This window comes from Lissotriton helveticus, chromosome 9 (genome assembly GCF_964261635.1).
Source record: "Lissotriton helveticus chromosome 9, aLisHel1.1, whole genome shotgun sequence".
In the NCBI taxonomy this organism is placed as follows: Eukaryota; Metazoa; Chordata; class Amphibia; order Caudata; family Salamandridae; genus Lissotriton; species Lissotriton helveticus.
This window is the reverse complement of record NC_136070.1, coordinates 222,115,431-222,128,930: the sequence shown is the minus strand read 5'-3', so window position 1 is coordinate 222,128,930 and position 13,500 is coordinate 222,115,431.

Here is a 13,500-nt window from a genome sequence, read left to right as displayed (position 1 = left end):
AACTGAAGAAGGGTATCAACCCACAAGTCTACAAAAAAAGACTTGACGAGATAACAAAAGAGATGGAGGAAACCCAGGAGTTCCTGATGCAGAACAAACTACAAAAACTCGCGAAGGACATCAAGAAATTCAGCCAAGAAAAGATGCACCCCTATATAAAAGAGGATTTTGTTTTTACAGAAACCAATTCGGATAACGAATCGACTGGGAAAAATTCATCAAACAATTCCTTCAGCAGTGCTGATGACCCGAACCCGAACAGGGGTCGAAACAACTTCCGTTACCAACGGCCGAGAAGAGGCAACAGGTGGCAACGTCCTTACCACCCGACCTACAATATGCCATACTACCAACCATTTGTTCCACACTATGGGGGGTGGGTAGATCCTTTCCACCAAGGAATGCAAGGGATGCAACAAATGCCCCAATTAATGGACCAACAGATGTCGGGCCAACACAACCAACCACCACAGGAACAACAGCCTTTTTTATCCAGAGGCCGCTCACAGCCCCGAGGAAAAAGAAAGTCCCTGACCTGGCAAGACCAGCAAAGGAACGTCCAAACCCGGAGCATGGCAGCAGCGCAACCATCAACCAGCAAGAACACTCACTAATTGTGAACCTATCGGAGGTAGAACTTACAAATGATCAGATATCAGTCCTAAACAAGGGACTGGGATTTGTCCCTACTCCGAAAATAGACACTTTTAAAATCAAAAGTGAACTGGCTGAATTTTGCAGAACTTTGAAGCTCAAGGCCTTTTTCTCCAACTCCACTACAAAACAACCCGAGGGAGATACTACTCTCCGAAAGAAATCTACTTTCAACCCTCCTCCTTCCTGCGTACCGCCGGAACTACAAGCTTTTGAGCAAGCTCTTCTCAAGGGCATAGACAATCTGGATACAACAGGCATAAAAGCCTTCCAAAATTTAACTAAGACAGAACGCCTAGCAATGGAAGATCTCAGCAAGAATGAAGACCTGGTGATAAAACCTGCGGATAAGGGGGGAGGCACAGTGATTCTCTCACAAGCAGGATACCACCAACAATGCCTCGCCCTCCTCTCCGACACCAGATTCTACCAGCGAATTCTAATGGACCCCACTGAGAGACTGCAGAATACGATATCAATCATGGTGTATGAGGCTGAAACTAAAGGATGGGTCTCTAAAAAAGAGGAGGATTTTCTAATGGTTAGGGAACCAGTCACTCCCTATTTCTATTCGCTCCCCAAGACCCACAAGAACAGAACACCACCTCCGGGACGCCCGATAGTGTCTGGAATCGGTTCTGTATTAGAACCTTTGTCCAAATTTGCAGATGAATTTTTGAAACCTCTAGTTCAGCAAACAAGCTCATACCTAAAAGACACAAAGGATCTATTGGTACAAATCGAAAACATGCCTTTCAACTCGGACACAATGCTTCTAGTAGGCCTGGATGTGGAATCCCTTTTCACCAGCTTGCCCCAAGATGCCACCCTACAGATGCTAGAGGATGTTCTATACTCAGCAACGTGGCAGTACAACACACCTAGGCACTTCATCCTGGAATGTTGCAAACTGGCCCTAAAGGAGAAATTTTTCAGGTACAAAGACCACCTGTACCTCCAATGCCATGGTACCTCCATGGGCAGCGCCTTCGCGCCGTCGGTAGCAGGACTATACGTCAGCCATTTCGAAACTGAGCTGGTCTTCAATGCAACCAACACTTTCTCTTCCAGTATCATATACTGGAAGAGATATATCGATGATATTTTCCTAATATGGAATACCAATCAAGATCTGTCAGAATTTATGACATGGCTTAACTCTTTGGACCCTTGGTTGAAATTCACCTACACCTCTAGCAATAGTCACCTTGATTTCTTAGATTTAACCATCTTCAATGACAAAAGTATCCTGCAAACAAAAACTTTCACAAAGCCAACTGCGAAAAATAGCTTGCTGTCCCACAAGAGCCACCATCCAAAACCACTAAGAGACAATTTGCCTTTTAGTCAATTCCTCTGATTAAAAAGGAATTGCAGCAAAAATTGCGATTATCAAACTCAAGCAGCGGAATTGAGTAACAAACTGAAAATGAGAGACTACACTGAGAAAACCATCAAAAAATGCAAGAAGAGGGCTGATAACCAACCTCGGGAGTGTCTCCTGCAAACTTACCCAAAAGAACCAGTGAAAGATTTAACCACGTGTGTGACTACCTACAATCCAGCAACATATGCTGTTCAAAAACTAATCAAGAAGAACTGACACATAGTCAACACGGGCAAATTCGACTGGCCGAGACCGAGATTCGCCAATAAAAGGACCAAGAACCTTAAAGACACCCTTGTGCATACACGCCCCAGGCTGCGAGCTGCAGCCCCTGTAACCATCAGCGTGAATATGACACCGCTCTCAGGACACTTCCCATGTGGAACATGCATAGCCTGCAAAACAACAACAGCAACAAAAAGTCTGCAATTGGGAGAGGATTTCGTATGGACGCAAAAACAGTTCACAAACTGTAATTCCTCCCATGTCATTTACATGATCCAGTGCCCATGTCTAAAGAGATACATCGGGATGACCTGTCGCAAGGTTAAACTGAGGATAGGAGAACACAGGAGCAACATCAAGCTGAAAAAGAATACCACCAAGCTATGTGCCCATTTCACTGAAAGTAACCACACGCATGAAGAAATGCAATGGACAGTAATAGAAATGCTGACCAATAGAGCTGGTAATGCAGAAAAAATTCTGTATGAGAAGGAGCAAAGATGGGTGGACCGTCTACGTACCTATGATTCTGGGTTGAATGACAATGTGGCCTGGCATCACTTTGCCAAGTGAAATTATGAATTTTCAAAACATCCTTCCTCGCCTCCAAAAAGTCCCGGCAATTCATGATTAAAACTAGGATCTGAATAGTCCACTGTATAATGTACATATGAATACAATGGTCTCCAACCGGTCTATAACTAAAGGGGACTTGAATTACATCACGCTCTCATTGTATTTCCTATAATTAGAGGCGTAATACCCGTCATATAACAGAAACTATAATCCCTCCGTCAATACGCCAGTAGCCATGACGACGTCGGGTTGCCTTCACCATGAGGTGCCGATTTCCTTTAAAAAGAAACTACAACCCGGCTCCCAGCACTCCGGGGGCAGAGTCAGCACAAGGCAGGAGGAAGGACTCCATGCGGGTAATGGCGATGTGATATTTCTCCGTCCTCGCCACCTGGGTAAGCATCATAATCTAATCTGTCCTGACAGTGGTCCCTGTCTCCGCTTCAGCTCTGTGGCGATTGAAGGTACCCCTGTAGGAAGTAGAAGTTGTAACTACGACAGGTAAGAATCCACAGAATCCCGCAATAGCCGGTTTGTTTTTCCAATCTTTCCGGAGCGCTGTGTCTGACCGAATAATGTAAATACTGGATATAGCGCGAGTTTAGCCCTAATTGAGAACCAGAACAACATCTATTGGTTTTCAAAGAAAAGATACAATTGAAAGTTTAATAATGTTGAGTATGAATTGATCGGCACTATAACATGATAATGTTACGAGGCTGAGATAGCACTTTAACTACTAGTGATATTCCAGTTGAGCCACAAAATTGATCAGCGCCTGCACACAAACACGTAATTGCATCTATAAAGACAGCCACTGTTTCTTTATCATTGTTCATGAGCGTTTTGCAGTGGAAAGTAATTATTTCGCGTAATTTTAAACGCTCTCCGCCATGAAAATAACTTTCATGTTTTGCACTAGTGTAATTATTATCACTTTATGTTGTTACTGCACCACCCCCCCTTTTAGGATCTACTGCACACAGCTAAACATAGCCTCATGTATATATTCTTTCATAGATCGAGAAGAATACCATACTCATATCAATGTATTGAGCTGTGGGAATACCGCACAATTCGTGTGAGTAATTGTATATATGTTTGTTCGTACCTACCCTTTGTAAGTCCTGACGAAAGCTCTACAGACCGCTTGGCCCAATAGAGCTGAAACATGTCGACAAAATTACCTGAGTAATACCATACAGTCCCGTAACTTGGCCTACTAATGAGTATTCGCAATTTTTAATTAATGAAAGCTTGCCCAAATATTAAAATTCTCCCTGGGCACTCTTTTCCATTTTTATCCTATCCTTTTGGGAAAATCCTTTTGTCTCTGGACACTGCACTCGAGACTGGAGGTGCCTCTGGATGAGGCTAGCAGTACACACCAAGAGGAAAAACCCGATGATAACTGCATGAATGTCAGTGTGGGGCGGATGAAGCGAATATACCGCTAACCAAAAACATACACTGACTTCTCTGAGGGTTTCCTTATTTTGCACTGAACCAAAAGTCAAACAGTGTAACAAGTGTCCAATTTTGTTGATTGCTACTTAATATTTTCGGGGAAAGAAACGGACACTGTTAATTCCTCATCCCTCCCAGTTGATTAATTGCATGTATTTAATGAGCTTGAGCTGCAAAAGAAAAATGCATAAGCGGACAATTTTTCAAATTTTATCCATTTTTATTGCATTATCATTGCACTAACCAAAGTCCTTTTCTCGCCTTTTTAAAAAAAATGTGTACACGTATATATGAGTTACATGGTTTTAATATTTTGTTGTGATTTTTGGTAATCAAACAATAAATTTGAAATTGAATATGAGTTTAAAATGGCTTTAATCCCACCTGAGACTTTGTGTGAGTGTTTACATATGGCTGTGTGCTTTCCTGCTTGTGCCTGCCTGCTTGGCTGCTTGTGTGTGCCTGTTCCTCTGTGAGAGAAAGAGGGAGAGAATCAGGACACTCTCAGGAGATTTTTTAAGAGGACTGTGTGGAATGCTTATGTGTCCATGTGTATTTGTTGCTTTCTGTGTGTGTGCACGCTTGAGAATTTATAGTATTGTGGCAAACAACAACAAATAACAGGATGGCATTAAGCAGCAGCAAATACTACAAAACAAGGAAATGTTAACATATCACTGTTTGGCTTTCATTTTGTGTAATGAGGTAATCTGTTCTGTTTTTTCATGTGTTTTGATATGTGCTGCAACTCGTACAAAAGTCATTATGTAGGATCATATCTCCCCGTAGCCCCGCCCACTTGCCACACCTCCTGCTCATTTTAATGAGTACCTGCACTTATTTTTTTCCATTTAAAGCACTGATTCAGAGTATCTATTGAACTTCCTGCACAATGGTGAGGGTGAACAGCGTCTGGTCTAACAGATTCCCAATTCAGCGGGGCACTCGACAGGGTTGCCCACTCTCTCCGCTTCTATTTTTGCTCTACATGGAGCCCCTAGCACAGAGACTAAGGGACAACCCTAGAGCAATGGGCATTTTCTTTGGTGCGGAGCAGCACCTGATTAGCTTATATGCGGACGATATTATCCTCGCGATCACACTACCTCTGTCCTCCCTCCCTGTGATCATCACAGAGTTACGGGACTTCGGAGCTATCTCAGGCTTCCGGATAAACATGCAGAAATTCCAAATTCTAAATCTCAATGTAGCACTGGATACTGAGCATGCACTGCAGTTACAATTCATCTTCCAATGGGTCCATGAAGGACTTCTCTATCTGAGCCGCACGCTGGGGTGCAACCTTTCCAAAGTCGCTGCAGCGAACTACACATCGCTACTTACTCAAACCTGCAAGGACCTGGAACATTGGCAACGAGCGCCACTCTCGTGGCTGACCCGTATTGCAGCTGTAAAAATTATCAGCTTGCTTCGCGCTCTATACCTCTTACAGATGCTTCCCTTAGTTCCCCCGCCTAATATAATCCAAAACAGCACATATGATTATCACCTACTGGTACTACACACCAGCCAACATTCAGAAATGGAACGGACAATACTCCGCGGACTGCTGGCGAGGTTGTGGCAACCCAGGAACCTTGCTCCATCTCCTTTGGTACTGCTCAAAGCTGAACACATATTGGGGACAGATTCTAGATGACATTTACGCTGCTTTCAATACTACTATCCCCCGCTTCCCAACCTACACAATTCTAGGACTCCCGAACACAAAGACATTTCCTCTCCGCTTCGTCTGCGGCAGACAGACGGCCCTCGCACTGAATGCAGCGCTTCGGCTGACCTCGTCTTCCTGGGGCATGGACAGAACCCCTGACCATAGACAGTGCCTACCCCAACTTTGGCTCTTGCTCGGCATAGAAAGACTGTCCATGGCTGTTAACAGCCAAGATTTGGGCTCCACTTATCTCAATCCTCTCCTCAGAATTCAGGGAGCTAACATGCTCGACATATCTGCATATCTTAAGACTCCTCCCAGATTCTTCTACTCCCGGGGAAGAGTGGGGGGAGGCAGCCGTTTAACTAAGGGACTATGGAGGAATACACAAACAGAACACATAGATCTACCCCAACTATATGTTGTGCGGTAGGAGAGGGCATGGTGGGTGAGTAACACAGTGTTTTCTATTTTGTCTTCCTTTGATACTGTTTGTTCCATACAGGAATACGGCGACCCGGGAGTACGCGGCTTCACTGCACTCACGTTCATCAGACATTTTGGAGACAATCGGCAATTGATATCGAGTTCGCACACGACTCCTGGGTACTACACGTCTCTTCACTATCTGTAGAATCGCACGATTTTCATGGTTCTTCTACTCGTTAACGCAGAATACTGGGACTCTTCATAGGGATCACCCACTCCTGGACACAGGGTGTGGACTTCATTTCCCTGTGACATACAACCAAGGTCACGGGCCCTGCTGGGTCGGAAGTATCATCAGCAGAGCGACCTCCCGGTTTGACACAGCCACGTATAGCCCTGAGGATTCGCATAGGCGATGAAACACGTGTCGGCTGGCTGTCTAACACAATATAGGACTTCATCGGACTACTCTCCCACAGGAGATCCCTGAAATATTCTGTTGCTTTGTTTCTTTGTACACTGTATACTGATTGTTACATAACTTATGATTGATTTCTTATGTGTGCATAGGGTACTTCCGTTATTTATTTAGTTGGTACATTTATTTACTAACTGCAGAGTGGTTCCAAGGGTTTCCCACTCACCCAGTTGCACCATCTTTACACAGCTCGCTATTGAATTGATGCGTCTACGGATGGCAGTGCACCCTTTGCTAATCTGACATCTAAAACCTGTTACGATTTGTCTCTGTTTGTTCTTATTGTTCCTTACGGTCAAAATCAGTTTTTGTTGTTTACCACTACCACCCACGTTTGACAACAATACTGTAATTAATCGCGGTCGTCCTGATGGGTTGTAGGTGGGTTGCTGTGTTCACACTACTTGTCTCAAACCTGGCATCTATACGCGGCCGGCCCGGCTTGGGTTGTAGGCAGCATGCTGTGTACAACAAAGATTGTTCTGAAGATCATAAATAAGAAGATTTGATCCTAAAATCTTACTCTAAACACTGGGTGTCTTTTGATAAGTGGTGCTGATGTCACAACCTTTCTGCTTCATCTTTAAAGTCTTCCATTAGTTCTTTGATTTCTCATGGATAAGTTCCACCCTAATCCCTCTCTCTTTACATTAAAGTCAAAATAGTTTGAATTCAAGGCTTTTAGGGAATTTTCTCAACCTAAATCTGAGGCCGAAGTTTTAATTTCTATAATGTTTAAAAGCTGCTCCACTTCAAGACATATTTCACTTTCTGCCTAGACTACATGGGATCCTTCTTCAGTCTTGAAGGCTTTACAGGTTCATTCTTTAGAAGCTCTGCAGATGGTGGATTTAAAATGTCTTTCTTACATACTTATTCTACTAGTGGCTATAACTTCTGATTGTGGGGTTGGGGAATAATAGGCTTTGATGTGTTGTCCTTCCTTAATCAAATTTAGAGATGGTGCTGTCATTCTTAAACCTGATCATTCTTTTAATCTAAAGGGTAATTCTTCTTTTCGCAGGCCAGAAAGAGTTGATTCTTCCATAGTTCTATCCATCTGCTTTTATGGCAGAGGAAAAACTATGTACTATATTGGATGTTAAAAAGAGTTTTCCTGATTTATACTGACAAGTCATAGCATTATCCAAAGACTGACATTCAGTCAATCTGGGAGAGGTAAGAAAGGCTACAAAATTGACAATGAGCAGATATTTGAAGTCAAAGATACTACTAGCAGGTCAACAAGGAACTGTACAAATTTAATTTCAGGGAAGGTCAACAAGAGTTTATGGCTGCATCCAGGGCTGAGTTGCAGGGAGTATTTCAGAAAATTTGCAGAGCTGCAACTTGGTCATCCTTTTGCGAGGTATTATCATTTGAATAACATGCCAAACATACTATCCACTTTAGGTGTTGGGGCTCTCAAACCTGCGATCTTATTATGTTTGCTTTTTAGTCACTGGCCACTGTTTTTTTATGCTTTAAATTCGTGGGTATAGCATTTTTAAGATTTTCACTTGATTTATTGCTGGATAGTGAAAGGACTACAGCTTTGGTATCTCATTATTAGTGAACAAGAAGAGGTTGACTGACTTAGATTTAATCCCTTGATTACTTACCAGCAATCTTTCTTACTCTTAATCCATCTCATCCGTGCCACAGTCATTATGTCCCAACCATCCCACCCTACATTCAGTCATTAGACAGAGCTTGGGTGTGTACGAGAGGTGCCTGTGAGTGCCAGATGCTTTATGGCACCCACTATGCACGGATAGAGTTTGCATTTTTAGGATCCTCCTGCTTTGTTTGTGTCCAGGGTTGGTGGCCACCTCATTAACATAGCTACTAAGTTTCCTAGGACCATGTATCAAAAGGGGCTCAAGTCCAGATTATATGATTTCTGAAACTTGTAGTCCCTGGTTCATAATGGAATAAACAAGAAATCAAGTACCAAAGTTTATTTTTAAAAACCTGGACTGGAGTAGTTGGTCACGCATGGACTCGGGCATTTTGGCCAGCTCTTGGCCAGGTTGCATTGGTAATAGGGTTGGCACCTTTCCCAGAATAAAATATCAACCATTTATTCACGTTTTAAGATTCTGAAAAGACCCAGACATGATATTTAAATAGAACTTCCTATAAAATCATCTGTATTCAATTTTAACAGAGATGATTAGGGCAGCTTCAGAACACATTTTAAAGTGTTTTCTTCATATCAATCAATCAATCAGGATTTATAAAGTGTGGCAAATCACCCGGAAGTGAGGTGATGGTCAGGAGGTTCGTGGGGAGGCTGTTCCAAGTTTTTGCTGAAATGTGGGAGAAGAAGTGTCCTCCACTACTGCTTCAGTAGATGCAGGGAGTATGGGCAAGTGAAAGAGAGGCAGAGAGTAGTCTTCTTCACACTTGGTGGAAGTTCAGGCGGCGATTAATGTAGGCAGACCCTTGATTGTGTACAGCCTTGTGTGTGTGGGTCAGCAGCTTGAAATGGCATCTCTTCTGTACGGGGAACCAGTGGAGTTTCCTGAGTTGTTATGTGGGTTCGTCAGGAAAGGCTGAGTCTGAGTCTGGCTGTGGCATTCTGTATGATCTGAAGTCTCTGTAGGAGGTGTGCGGCAATTGATATGTATAGGGCATTGCCGTAGTCCAGTAGGCTGGTGAGGAGGGCTTGTGTCATTATGCGTCTTGTGTGTAGGGGTAGCCACTTGAAGATCTTACGTAGCATGTGCAGAGTGAGGAAGCAGGCAGAGGAGATGTCACTGATCTGTGATTTCATGGTGAGCTTGTGGTCAACGATGATTCCGAGATTTCTGGCGTGGTTGGAGGGAGTGTTGTGCGATGTTTGTTATGCATCTGTGGAAGTTGGTTCTGGTGGTGGTGGGGATCATCGGTGAGTGAGAGGATGAGTTGGGTGTTGTCTGCCTAGGAAATTATGTTGAGACCATGGACTCTGACGATGTTGGCGAGCATGGTCATGTATGCTTTAAAAAGCATGGGGCTGAGGGATGAGACCTGGGGACACCGCAGGTGATCTCCTTGGGTTCAGAGGTAAAAGGTGGGAGGTGAATCCTCTGGGTTCTTCCAGTGAGGAAAGGGGTGATCCATCTGAGCGCATCCCCATGGATGTCGATGTGGTGAAATCTATCGATCAATGTGTGGCAGGGATACAGTGTTGAAGGCTGCATAGAGGTTGAGGAGGATCAAAGCTGCTGGCTCTCCTTGGTCAAGGAGGGTTCAGATGTCATTGTGGATGCAATAAAGGTAGTTTTGATGCTGTGATTGCTGCGGAAGCTGGACTGGGAGGCACTAAGTAGCTGGTTCTGTTCCAAGTGTGTCATGAGTTGATTGTTTATTTTTTATTTATAAAGTTTTATATACAGTGAACATGACCCGTGAGGGTATCAGAGCGCTTTACAGGTGGGCAAAGTAAGAGACATGAGAACAATCGCAAATACGAGAGCGGTACAATCAGAGAAGAATAACAATTTGAGGGACATGACCTCCAGAGGAAATCTATATAAACAAAGATGCCCCCTTACTCAATGATTTAATGGTTGGAGACTAAATAAACAATACCGTTAAATCTAGTCCAGTATATTTATTTATACCTTTTTTTTAGAGAAAATCTTTTTTTTTTTTTTTTTAAATGACAAAGAAAGAATGCACAATCACAAAAAATTACTAAACCATTAACAAGACACACATCAAAATTATACACGAAAAAAACATCAAATGTTACATCCAACAACAAAAACACATTGCAGTGTCACAGTTTTGCAATATATTCAATTATTTCATGATCAAACAAAATATATTTCAATGAAGAGAGCTAATTCAGTTATAAGAGCATAGAAGCATGTGGCAATTGTCTTATAAAGCACACTAAATGTCGTAGTTAGCTCTTGCTGGATTTACCGACGCGTTTCAAGTTCGGGCCAAAAGTGTCCAAACTATCATCAGGGCTCTGTTACTTCTATATTGGGATGTAGAAAACAGCGTTTTAATACAACCTGTTTGCCTCTTCTCAAAGATAGCACCGTTTGGTTAAAAACTAATAGATGTACCTGTATGTTTCTAAGAAGTTGACCTTTGGATGGTTCCTATTCATGGACTCAGTCCTTATTTGAGGTCTCAACAGGGGACACCTTCATACAAAAATAATCTAGGAAATGAACAAAAATGTTGCCCATATTTACAATGCGGAGGCATAGGCGTTACAGAACCTGTAGCGAAAACACTCAACAAGTTCGTACCTTAATTACGACGATCAAGCACTGTAAGGGGCGGAGGAGCGGAGGAATATCTTTTCTTGGCTGCAATCCTATTTAGAAAAATGACCTATTTGTCATAGCCTGGACTAATTGGGGTGCAATAAAAATACTTATATACAGTACTGTATCTGTCATACCTGTTGCGTGCACCACTGTAGGAAAACGTCGTCTTTTTTCAAGGTTTCCCGTGTACCTGTGTGGGCATTGCAGGTACGAGAATGATCGCATTCCAGTTCTGTAAGAATAGACAGTGTGGCACCTTTTAAAGAACTATGTATTTACGAGTGTAATGCCCACACAGGTACACGGGAAACCTTGAAAAAAGACGACGTTTTCCTACAGTGGTGCACGCAACAGGTATGACAGATACAGTACTGTATATAAGTATTTTTATTGCACCCCAATTAGTCCAGGCTATGACAAATAGGTCATTTTTCTAAATAGGATTGCAGCCAAGAAAAGATATTCCTCCGCTCCTCCGCCCCTTACAGTGCTTGATCGTCGTAATTAAGGTAGGAACTTGTTGAGTGTTTTCGCTACAGGTTCTGTAACGCCTATGCCTCCGCATTGTAAATATGGGCAACATTTTTGTTCATTTCCTAGATTATTTTTGTATGAAGGTGTCCCCTGTTGAGACCTCAAATATGGACTGAGTCCATGAATAGGAACCATCCAAAGGTCAACTTCTTAGAAACATACAGGTACATCTATTAGTTTTTAACCAAACGGTGCTATCTTTGAGAAGAGGCAAACAGGTTGTATTAAAACGCTGTTTTCTACATCCCAATATAGAAGTAACAGAGCCCTGATGATAGTTTGGACACTTTTGGCCCAAACTTGAAACGCGTCGGCAAATCCAGCAAGAGCTAACTACGACATTTAGTGTGCTTTATAAGACAATTGCCACATGCTTCTATGCTCTTATAACTGAATTGGCTCTCTTCATAGAAATATATTTTGTTTGATCATGAAATAATTGAATATATTGCAAAACTGTGACACTGCAATGTGTTTTTGTTGTTGGATGAAACATTTGATGTTTTTTTCGTGTATAATTTTGATGTGTGTCTTGTTAATGGTTTAGTAATTTTTTGTGATTGTGCATTCTTTCTTTGTCATTTAAAAATTTTTTTTAAAAAAGATTTTCTCTAAAAAAAAGGTATAAATAAATATACTGGACTAGATTTAACGGTATTGTTTATTTAGTCTCCAACCATTAAATCATTGAGTAAGGGGGCATCTTTGTTTATATAGAATAATTATAGGGTCCAGTCCCCCCTCAGTCCCGCCAAGGACCTATCTCCTTTCATGTCCTCCATAGGAAATCAGCAGGATGGTAGTCATTATCAGCAAATCAAATAGACACGAGTAAGATCAAGCACCAGAAGGTGTGATCTTAGGGCAACCATTTGTTCATCAGAAGTTTTTTCACTTCTTTTTTGAAGGAGGCCGTAGACAGAATTAGACAGATTTCCATAGGCAAAGACTTCCAAATTTTCGGGGCGATACCCAAGAAGGCTCTGTTGCACATTTTCTTTTTGTGGAACTGTTGATCTTTTCCAGTACCCTTTATGGAAATGGGATCAGGGTGACTGGCCAGTAGTTTCTGAGTTTGATGGGGTCGGCGGAGGGTTTTTTGAGTAGTGGTCTGACTTCGGCGTGTTTCCAGACGTCGGAAAATATTGCGGTGGTGCTAGAGGTGTTGAGTAGGCTGGTGAGTTAGTGGCCGAACATTTGGTTTTCGAAGTTGAAGATGTGGTGCGGGCATGGGTCTATGGGAGCTCCGGGGTGGAAGGATTTCATGGTGGTGGTGTCCTGGGTGAAAAGGATATTCCAGGTTGTCAGTGTGTGGTTCGGGCTAGTTACGGTGGTTGTTTATCTGTCGAGGAAGTCCGTAGGTGTGGGTTAGGGTTCGAAGTGTCTGTATATGGTTGCAATCTTGTTGTGGAAGACTGGGCCAGGTTGTCCACAGCACCTGTGATGATGTGATGTTGTTTTCGCTGGCTGCCGGGTTGGAGAAATCTTTAACAATGTTGAAAAATTCATTGGGGTTGTTGGTGCTGGGTTTTGATGCTTGCTGCAAGTGCTGTCTTCTATGTTGCCATCAGCAGGCGATGGTAGAGGTTGAGGGAGGTCTTGAAGGCTGTCCCTTAAATTTACTGTGTAATGTATTCAATGCTAAGTGGAATAAATACAGGCTTTAGGTGCCTTTTCTATTTTTTCCTAATGGCCTCGGCATTAAAATGCCGGTCAGGCCGAAATAAAACCAGCCAGTAGCAACTCGACACATGTTTTTGTGTGCTTTTGATAACATTTCTTGGCTTCATCTTGTGAC